General features: G+C 41.8%; 1 non-coding gene across 1 annotated transcript; it reads right to left on the reverse strand.

Moving 5' to 3' along the window:
- Positions 1-1310: 1310 nt before the first annotated feature.
- On the reverse strand, positions 1311-1417 carry LOC127739807 (small nucleolar RNA R71). The gene has a single exon (XR_008000549.1). It is a non-coding gene; the product is annotated as a small nucleolar RNA R71 (small nucleolar RNA).
- Positions 1418-11472: the final 10055 nt, after the last annotated feature.

An 11472-nucleotide genomic window follows, 5' to 3' on the forward strand; every position in this document is an offset into this window, starting at 1 on the left:
GCATGTAAAAATGGCATCCATGTCAATGGAGTAGACTTTCAACTTGGCTTTGGAGTTGATTAATAGGAGTCCCTTGAGTTGGAAGACTCAAGAGTTAAGTGTAATTGGAAGTTGTTGGCTGGCTCTCTAGTCACTAATGCTAATCCATCCCAAGGGAGAGGATTAGGACTTGTGGATCAGAGTTAACTCAACTACTTGACTTTCCTTCATTCATTGAGGGTTAACTAAGTAGAAACAATAACCTATTACTATTAATCTTGGGAAATCCAACAAGGATAGAACTTCCGATTAATCTTCTCCCAACCAAGGCTTTTTATCTTAATTACATAAAATCTCTTTAATTTCCACTGCTTTAATTTATAATCATTTATTTGCCCATTCCCCAAACACCAAATTTCTGAGAAACTCCTGATCAATAAATTGCACTCTCTTAGCAACTCGTTGGGAGAAGACCTGGGATTTCTAATCCCAATATTTTATTCTTGATTTGTGACAACCCTTTTCACATTGATATGCGGAATTTTTATCAGTTAAGAACTGTACTTGCAACACTAATTTTCAATATAAATTCTTAATCGGTAATTTTTCACACATCAATTTTTGGCGCCGTTGCCGGGGAGTTGCTACAGTGTGCTAATTTATTGATTAGTGTAAATATTTTTATATTTACATATTTTATTTTTTTGTTATTACCATGAGTTGTATGTTTCTTTCATTGAATGACGTGTTCACTGCCTGATCCGAGCTTAGCCGCATTTGATTCGAAAATTGAAAGAACTATTTCATGTATAAGGCGAGCTCGACGTCGGTTAGCCTCTGAGGGTGGTGAAGTGGTTACTACCGATTCACCAGTCCTATCTGAGGACAAATCTGAAACGGCGTCTGAGGAAGAAACAAGCTCCTCTGCTACTAATTCTATTATTTTATGCGCAGGTAATATGGCGTAGCCTAGGAGGATTACTCTCCAGGAAGCAGGATCTCCGGACTTTAGACTGCCCCCATTTCAAGCGCGTCACCCAAATCTGGCTACAGATTTTGAACTGAAAACTGCGCTAATCAATCTACTGCCTAAGTTTCGTGGCTTACCTGCTCAAGAGCCTCTCATGCACTTCAGGGGTTTTCAGACAGCCTGCTCTACTGTTAGGCATCATGGTGTAGATGAGACTACTATTTTGCTATCTGCCTTCCCATTTTCTCTTGAGAAAAAGGCGAGGGAGTGGTACCACACTCAACCTGAAGCAGTTCTTACTAATTGGGATATGCTCAGAATAGAATTCCTAGACAAATACTTTTCGGCTGAAGTCACTGATAGAATGAGGAAAGAAATTTCCTGTATTATTCAAGGTGAATCAGAGACTCTTTATGAGTATTGGGAACGCTTCAGGAATCTCCTAGACGCATGCCCCCACCATATATTGACAAGTTGGTGTTGATAGCTATTTCACGCAAGGCATGAAGCCTCATGACAAGACTACATTAGATGGTGCGAGTAATGGCTCTCTGAAAAAGTACAAGACTACGGAAGAAGCGTGGCAACTGATCACCGATCTAGCTGAGTCTACTCGAAACACCAGGCATAGGAACAACCATCCCAAGGCTATTGCAGAGGTTTCGTCTAGCCATGAGACTACTGCTCTCACACAGACTCTGAGTGAGATGACCAACATACTGAAGCAGCTACAACTGAATCAACAACAACCTCAGCCTCCTCAACAGTTGGCCCCTCACAGAGTGTGCAGAATATGTGCATGCTATACTCATTACACTTATGAATGTCCGCAGCTCCAACAAGAAGACAACACCTTGGCAACTACCCATAACTTCTATGACCGCCCTAATCCAGGATACTATCTGCAAGGCGGTAATTATAACCAAGGTGGAAACTACAATCAAGGTTGGCAAGACAACTCCAACCAGGGATGGAGGGATAACTCCAACCAAGGGTGGAGAGGTAACTCCAACCAAGGATAGCGAGATAGTTACAACCAAGGAGGTAGAGACAATAGTGGAAATCAGTGGAGGAACAGCAACAACAATCAGCAGAACCAGTCTCAGCAGAACCAAAACCAGCCTTACCGAGCACCTCACCAAAGGCAAGCGCATGGACCTCAAAACAACCAACAGTAAGTCCCTCAAACCACTTACCCACCTTCCTCTTCCAATGACGAGTTACTTCAAACTCTTGCACAAGGATAAAAGACCATGGAGAACACACTTAACTCTACCTTAACCGGTCTGACCTCTGCTATACAAGCTCTCGTCTCACAGATTGGATCACTGAATACCTCTAACAATCAACCTGCAAGCTCTAGTGCACTTCCGTCTTAGCCCTTACCCAACCCCAAGGGAGGGATCAATGCCATTACTTTCAGGTTCGGGACTATACTGCCAGAGAGGAGTCATGAGGAGCTAATCTCAAACGAAGATATTCCAGTTGAAAGCACTGTGGAGGTAGAAGACGCTAAAGAAGAGGATGCAGTACAAGACGTGGTTGAAGAGAAGCGGCTCAACCAAGCAATGGAGCACCAAGGGACGCAGAAGCTACAGGTGGCGCCATTCCTACTCCATTTCCACACTTTGCTAGGAAGCCCAGAAAGCAGATGGAACTAGACCCCAAGATGGTGGAGATATTCAAAAAGGTTGAGGTAACCATTCCCCTTTTTGATGTTATTCACCAGGTACCTAAGTATGCTAAGTTTTTAAAAGATTTTTCCATGAATAAAGATAAAATACATGATTTAGAAACTATCCCTCTAGGTAGCTCTATTTTTGCTTTAATGGGTGCCATACCAGAAAAATATGGGGATCCGGGTCCATGCATTGTTAGTTGTACTATTGATGGTGTACAATTTTCTGACTGCATGTGTGATTTAGGTGCGTGTGTGAGTATTATGCCATTATCTGTATATGATGCTTTGAGGCTCCCTCCCTTAAAAAGTTAGGCAGCACATTTTGTTTTGGCAGATAAGAGCATTATCTCAGTGGCTGGAATTGCTGAGGACGTACTGGTGAGCATTAAGGGACTGACATTCCCTATCGACTTCTACATTTTGGAGATGCCCCCTAATGACTCAAGAAGACCATCATCCATCCTGCTTGGAAGACCATTTATGAAGACTTCAAGGTTCAAATTAGATGCCTTCTCAGGAACTTACTCTTTTGAGATAGATGGAAAAATAGTGAGCTTCAATCTAGATGAAGCTATGAAGCACCCATCAGAAGATCACTCCATGTTCTAGTGTGATATTATTGATGAGATTATGGCTAAAGTCCACCAAGAAGGAGTAGAAGAGACACACATGGAGCATGGTGTAAGTGTGAGGACAAGCCCTGAGCTTACTGAAGATGCCTTGCCACCACAAATAGCTCCAGATAATCAAGTGCCTCATCATGAGCAGAAAATGGAGTTAAAGCCCCTTCCACCCCACCTTAAGTATGCTTAACTTGAGGATAATCAGAAGCTCCCAGTCATCATTGCAAGGGAACTTACTTCCCAACATGAGGAGCAATTGCTTAGTGTGTTGAGGTGACACAAGAAGGCCATTGGGTGGAGCTTGGCAGATATAGTAGGCATCAGCCCTCAGATCTGTGAGCTCCGTATATTTTTAGAAGACGAAACAAGGCCTGTCTGTCAACCTCAGAGGTGGCTGAATCCTACCATTCTGGAGGTTGTCAAGAAGGAAGTGACCAGACTGCTTGAAGCTGACATCATCTATCCAATCTCGGATAGTGAATGGGTCAGCCCAGTTCAGGTGGTACCAAAGAAATATGAAATCACAATAGTGAAGAATGATCATGGAGAGCTCATTGCAACCAGAGCGCAGAACTCTTGGAGGGTATGTATTGACTATAGGCGTCTCATCTAGGCCACCCGCACGGATCACTAACCACTGCCTTTCATCGATCAGATGCTTGATTGCCTGTCAGGTAAATCACACTACTATTTTTTAGATGGTTACACTGGCTTATGTAATGCACCGGCTAAGTTCCAAAGATACATGATGAGCATTTTCTCAGATCTTCTTGAGAACTGTATGGAAGTTTTCATGGATGACTTTAGTGTGTATGGTGATTCTTTTAGCCTTTTCTTTGATAGTTTAACTAGAGTATTAGACATGTGTGTTAGTTCAAACCTTGTATTGAATTTTGAAAAATGTCATTTTATGGTACAACAAGATATTGTTCTAGGACATGTTATTTCTAATACTAGTATTTCAGTTGACCCAGCAAAGGTAGATATTATTTATAGTTTTCCTTACCTCTCCTCCGTGAGGGATGTCAGCTCATTTCTTTGTCATGCAGGTTTCTACCGGCGATTTATCAAGGACTTCAGTAAGGTAGCCCTGCCTTTATCCCGACTGCTGCAGAAGGATGTTGAGTTCGAGCTGAGTGCGGACTGCAAGGAGGCGTTTAATAAGCTGAAGACCGCCTTGACTCAAGCCCCTATTGTGAGAGGGCATGACTGGAGTCAACCATTTAAGATAATGTGCGATGCCTCCAACTATGCAGTAGGAGCGGCGTTAGCTCAACGTGAAGGTAAGGACCCTTTTATAATTGCCTATGCATCTAAGACTTTGGACGCTGCTCAGTCTAATTATACTACCACTGAGAAAGAGCTTCTAGCTATTGTTTATGCACTGGATAAATTCCGAGCCTACTTTCTTGGTACTAAGGTGGTAGTGTACTCAGACCATGCATCTCTAAAATATTTTTTAGCTAAGAAAGAGTCCAAACCAAGGCTCATACGTTGGATATTGTTGCTGCAAGAATTTGATTTAGAAATTAAAGATAGGTGTGGTACCCAGAATTTAGTGGCGGACCACTTGAGTCACCTAGAGCACATTAAGTATGACTCCACTCCTATCAATGATGCTTTTCCTTTTGATAGCTTGCATGCAATATCTGAAGTTGTTCCTTGGTACGCACCTTTAGCTAATTATTTGGTCAGTCGTACCTTCCCTCCTGATTTTACCAAACATCAAAAGGACAAGCTTAAAAGCGAGTCCAAATATTATATTTGGGATGACCCATATTTATGGAGATGTGGTGCTGACTAGATAATTAGAAGGTGTGTGCCACAATCAGAATTCCAGTCAATCTTAGAGGCCTGCAACTCTTCAGAGAGTGGTGGACATTTTGGTCCTCAAAGAACAGCTAGAAAAATTTTAGACTGTGGATTATGGTGGCCCACACTATTTAAGGAAGCATCTACTTTCTGTGAATCTTGCTCCCCTTGCCAGAGGTTTAGGAATATATCCAAAAGGGATGAGATGCCCCAATAACTTATGTTGTTCTGTGAAATTTTTTACGTTTGGGGCATTGACTTCATGGGTCCATTTCCCAAACTCTCATGGTTTCTTATATTAACTATTAGCTGTCGATTACGTTTCTAAATGGGTGGAAGCAATTCCTACTCGTACTGATGATGCTAACACTGTTGTCTCCTTTATTCGAAATAACATTATCTGTCACTTTGGATCACCACGAGCAATCGTGAGTGATCAAGGCACTCACTTCTATAATAGGAGATTAATAGGTCTACTGAAGAAACATGGGATTGTTCACAAGGTGGCAACAGCTTACCACCCCTAGACTAATGGACAAGCCGAGGTGTCAAATAGAGAGATAAAGCGTATCCTGGAGAAGGTTGTCAAGCCTCAGAGAAAAGACTGGAGTACCAGGCTTGCAGATGCGCTTTGGGCATATCAGACTGCTACAAGACAACCATTGGAATGAGTCCTTTCCGCCTAGTCTACAGAAAGGCTTGTCACCTTCCAGTGGAGGTGGAACACAAGGCTTTCTGGGCAGTGCGGGAACTACAAGAACTGGAGTGCCTTCTCCTAGAAGCATATGAGAACTCCAGGCTATACAAAGAGAAGGTAAGGGCTGTGCATGACAAGAATATCAAGCGCAGGGAGTTCAGACATGGGGAGTTAGTCCTCCTTTACAACTCCAGGTTGAGACTCATGCCTGGAAAGCTAAGATCAAGATGGGAAGGCCCCTACAGAGTGGAAAAGGCTGAGCCATATGGTGTCTTTCATTTGAGTTACCTTTCAAGCCTCAATATCATCAAGGTCAATTACCACCGCTTGAAGCTGTATCATGGTGAGACGACGAAGGACAACAAGGAGCTTGAGATCTTCCTCTAGGAGGATCGACAAACTAAGGAAGACTGAGCTTCTGGACCGTCGAACATAAGGACGTTAAAGAAAAGTGCTAGGTGGGAGACAACCCACCATGGTATGATCGCTCCTTCTCTTTCTTAGTTTTATTTTGTTTTATTTCTCCCAATGTCATGCATACATTCTGCATCATCATCTGCATTCTGCATAAAAAAAACAGTATCTACACGCGGGTATCTATGACGCGTACGCGGCATATTTGGGTGCGCGAACATTCACATTGGGCAGAAAGTTGTGCCGGAACTGTGCCAGAATGGTGCCTCATGCACAAACTTACCCATGAGTACGCGTGCATGACGCGTACGCATGGGTGTGCAAATCGGCATCAATGTGCCATTTGCCCATGAGTTGCGCTGTCTTGGCGCTCGACTCGTGCTTCTCACACGACTAATAGGCAACAACCCACGCGCAACCGTCTATGACGCGTCTGCGTGGGTGTGTAAATCGGCGTGAATGAGTTTTTGCACAGAGAGTTGTGCGGAAGTGCAGATGATTTTGTGCGTTTCGCACGAACCCTGAGCACGCATACGCGTAGTGGACACTTCCGCATCCCTCCCCAATGTGCTCCTCACGCGCCCACGTGTGCAGCGCGTGCGCGTCGATAGCGCCGTGTAACTTGACCACAACACGCCGCCTAATCAATTTTCTTTTCTTTTCTTTTCAAATCCTATTTCTCTTTTCTCCTTCTTTCTTTCTTCTTCCTTCTTTCCCTCTTCTTCCTTCTTACTTCCCACTTCTTGCCTCATCCTACTTTCATCTTCCTCAAGGTTTCTTTTCTTCCTCTCCTCTCCTATTTCATTCTTCTCTCATTTATTGCATTTATTTCTTGTTTTCTTTTTCTCCCTAATTTTTGTTTAGCTTAGTTATTTATGATTTCTTTTTCACCATTTTCTCATACATTTTTATGTTGGTATTGGAGCTTTATTTGAGTATTGTTTTTATTTTATTTGAGTTTGTGATTATTATGAGGAGTAATTTGACAATTGACATTTTATTCGGGATCTCATTTACATTTGGATGACTTATTTTTATTCCTATTTTACCTTGATCACCAATTGTTTGTGAAAAAGCCAACATGGCATTTTAAACTCTTTTCTATCATATTCTTCCTACTTTAATGCCTCTTTTTCACAACTCTTGCCATCAACTTGTATTGAGTATATCATTCACAATTGTCATCATACTAATGCTCATTATTTTCTTCCATGTGACACTTAGTATTGAACTTGATGCTTGAGCTATGCTACTCATGTCTCTTACTTACATGCCGTAATCCCTCTTGCATCTAGTTGTTTTTTATGCCTTTATGCTCTTCATTGATGTCCTCCCTACATGCTGTAGCTACCATGCACTCAAGACATTGTTTATTTCCTTGGACATTTATTTTCACTTGGAATTTTTTCCTTTCAGTTCTAGCTCTCTATATTTAACTTTCTTCCTCTTTATTTCTTCCTTAGGATGGGTACCAAGAAAGGAAAAGCGAAGGCTACTCACCAGACACCGACAAGGTAAGGCACTAAAAGAACCTTAGCTAAGGCACAACCTTCTACAAGCGTCAAGCCGCCCACAAAGCGGATAAAGCGAATCATTAAGGTTGATGTCGCAGAAAAAGATTTTCCTGCTAGGGACTCTGCACGGTTCACAAACCGTTACTGTGAGCAAATGTTTCCTATCCTGGCTGAGCGAAACTACAATAATGAGTGCCTACTCATTCTTCCAACACACCTTGTTGATCTTGTGGAGCCCCGCATTGAAAGGAGGCAGTGGGGATTCTTGAGGAGGAAGTCGTGGATGGCCAATCTATCTTGGGTTGTTGAATTCTACTCCAACTTTCACTTGCCAACCTTGCAGTCTGTCTATGTTCGTCAAAGGAAAGCCCCTATCTCCGAGGGGGCCATTCATCGCATATTGGATCTTTCAGCTGCACTAGAGGGGTTGGGCGCCTATCAAGAAACCTCTTTCAAGTGCCAGACATACCAGTTTGACTGGGATAGCATCCTGGGAGTTATAGCACAACCTTGCAGCACTTGGATCTATGGACAGCATCGGATTCGACCTAAAAGCATTGCAGCTCTAGCACTTACCTTGGAGGCTTGCGTGTGGGCACAGATTATGTCCCACTATATCTTTTCGAGCACTCACGAGTCACCCTTCACTGCAGATATGGCTGTTCTCATCTGGTGCATTTTCACTAAGCAGCCTCTTATCTTACCAAGACACATCCGGCAGGCCATGGGGCACGTACAAATTGTGGGTAACCTACTCTTTTCCGCACTAGTTTCGGATCTTGTCTTTGCAGCTGGAGTTTCCTATAGGGCTGGGAACACCAAGGCCATGATTCCAGTGGCCGATCAATATGTCCCGATTGGGAAGTATATCAGACCCCCAGTACCCTCTGTTAGCTGATCCCAGTCCATCTGTAGACACTCCTCCTACTTCAGCCCCACCATCATCTACCCCTCCGACACCATCCACTACTCAGATGTTCCTTCAAATCCTTCAGAGGTTGGACCGAAAAGACCGACAGATGGAGCAACTTGAGCACCGCAACAAGTACCGATACACCTATCTGAAATAACTCATTGCTAGTACTCACCCACCTCCAGAAGAGAAGGATACCCCGAACTCCACTTCACCTACCAGCACCGGGTGCAATGGTGAACTCGACTGTGGAGGTGATGCTACCAGCCCCACCTTGCTCCTTACTGATAGCATGAAGGACTGTGCCAAGACTTAAGTGTGGAGAGGTCAATACCTGACTTCCAGACATAATCTCTCTCTCTTGACACCAATATGTTATTTTTCTTAGATAGGACAGATTGCATGATAATAACTGCTTGCATGTATGTTCTGCTTCGTTGAATGAATGAGTTTCTTTTCAAGACCCTATTTTAGAGCATTTCACTAATTCAATTGAACATTGTGTTAAACTTGTTTGAAGATTGTAATTTGAAACATGGTTGATAGCAAAGTACACACAATCTGTGAGATTTTTAGCTTAATTATATGGTTATATTATTTAACCATGATTTTTATTCTTGTGTGTTTTCTTTTCTATAATTGCAATCTATGTTTTATTCCATTCTATGTGTCCATTGTTTAGTGTATATTCATGCATATATATGATTGAAGCCATCATTTATTATTAGCTCACTTATCCCAAATAGCCTGCCATTTCATCTACTTTTGTTTGCCATTTTGAGCCTTTTTAACCCCCAATTGTTCTTTATATTACCACATCACTAGCCTTAAGTGGAAAAATAATTAATTATCCCATTTGAATCTTTGGTTAGCTTAAGATAGAGAATGTGTTCAATTAAGTGTGGGGAAATGTGGGAACTTGGGTTAGTAAGAAAGTATCTTAGAGTTATTGACAAATTTTGAGAATTTGGGTGCTACTCATGTGAAGTTATAAAACCATAGGCATTGATCCATTATGCTTTTATTTAAAAAAATTAAAAATAAAAATAAATAAATAATTAAGGGACAAAAATTACCCCATTGTTAAGTGCAATAAAAAGATCAATGCATGTGTGATGAAATTAAAGAAAATTGATACATGAGTATGTGAAATGTACAAAAGTGAGATTTTGGGTAACTAGGCATGAACTTATAATTATATAGAGTATATGTGTGTGTGTTAGGTGGGAACTTATGTTAGTCAAAGATTCAATTTATAGCTCACTTGGACATACATATATCCTCACCCTTACCTTAGCCCCATTACAACCTTGAAAAGACGTCATGATGTTTGCATTTGTACACTAGATATTTGTTGATTGGTTAGATGAAGAACAAATTTTAGAAAGCATGACTAGAGGAGAATATAGTGGATTAACCCTAAACACCTGAGTGATCAGAGTGCATATACTTTTCCAGTGAGGGTTCAATGCTTGATTCTATGTTTCCAGCTTTCATGAGCTATCTTCTTACAAGTTTACTTGCATCTTATTGTGTGACTTGAATTAGTGGAATCTGATTTATGTTTGCCTTGGAGGACTTGTTTATTTTTAACCAAGTAGGTGGCAACATCCTAGCATGTAGTTGCATACATTTACATAGGATGCATTGCATGAGTCTTACTTTCCCCCGTTCATTCTTTTGATCTCCTTGAGCTTAGCATGAGGACATGCAAATGTTTAAGTGTGGGAAGATTGATAAACCACTATTTTATGGTTTATCTTGCACTAAATTGAGTGGTCTTTATCAATTCTTTGCATACTTATTCATACTACTTGCATGATGTTACAAATCCTTCCTAATCTTGTTCTATGGTTGAAAACTCGCTTCCTAAGCCCTTAAAGTATGTATTTTTAATTCCCCTTTAGACCATTCGATGTCGTGATCTGTGTGTTAAGTGTTTTCAGGCTTTATAGGGCAGAAATGGCTTAGAGGATGGAAAGGAAGCTTGCAAAAATGGAAGGAGCACAAGAAACCAAGAAGCTGGCCAGTGAGAATCGACGCGCACGCATACCTGACACGTACATGCAACCTGCTGCATTCCATAGAGACGCAGACGTGTACCTGCCGCATACGCGTGAACGTGCAAAAGACCATCGACGTAACGCGCACGCGTACCTGATGCGTACGCGCAACCTGGCGCATTCCATAGAGACGCGGACGCGTACTTGCCACACACGCGTGAACGTGCAAAAGACCATCGACTCACACGTGTGCTTGACGCGTACGCGTGACATGCGCCACGTGCAAAATTTGCAGAAAATGCTGGGGGCGATTTTGGGCTGAGTCTGGACCGAGTTTTCGGCCCAGAAACGCAGACTATAGCAAGGGGACAGCAGGGACTCAATACACATTCACACATTCTCTGTTTTTAGTTTTAGTTTTAGTTTTTGAATATTAGAGAGAGAAATCACTACTTCCTCTAGGGTTCTTCACATTCAGATATTTCTAGTTTTATGCTTTTGAGTTTGATGAGCGGATAATTTGTACGCTTTTTGGCATTGTTTTTAGTATGTTTTTAGTATGATCTAGTTAGGTTTTAGTATATTTTTATTAGTTTTTAGTTAAAATTCACTTTTCTGGACTTTACTATGAGTTTGTGTGTTTTTCTGTGATTTCAGGTTTTTTCTGGCTGAAATTGAGGGACCTGAGCAAAAATCTGATTCAGAGACTAAAAAGGACTGTAGATGCTGTTGGATTCTGACCTCCCTGCACTCGAAGTGGATTTTCTAGAGCTACAGAAGCCCAATTGGGGCGCTCTCAACGGCGTTGGAAAGTAGACTTCCTGGGCTTTCCAGCAATATATGATAGTCTATACTTTATCCAAGAT

The sequence above is a fragment of the Arachis duranensis genome, chromosome 6 (assembly GCF_000817695.3).
Source record: "Arachis duranensis cultivar V14167 chromosome 6, aradu.V14167.gnm2.J7QH, whole genome shotgun sequence".
NCBI lineage: Eukaryota > Viridiplantae > Streptophyta > Magnoliopsida > Fabales > Fabaceae > Arachis > Arachis duranensis.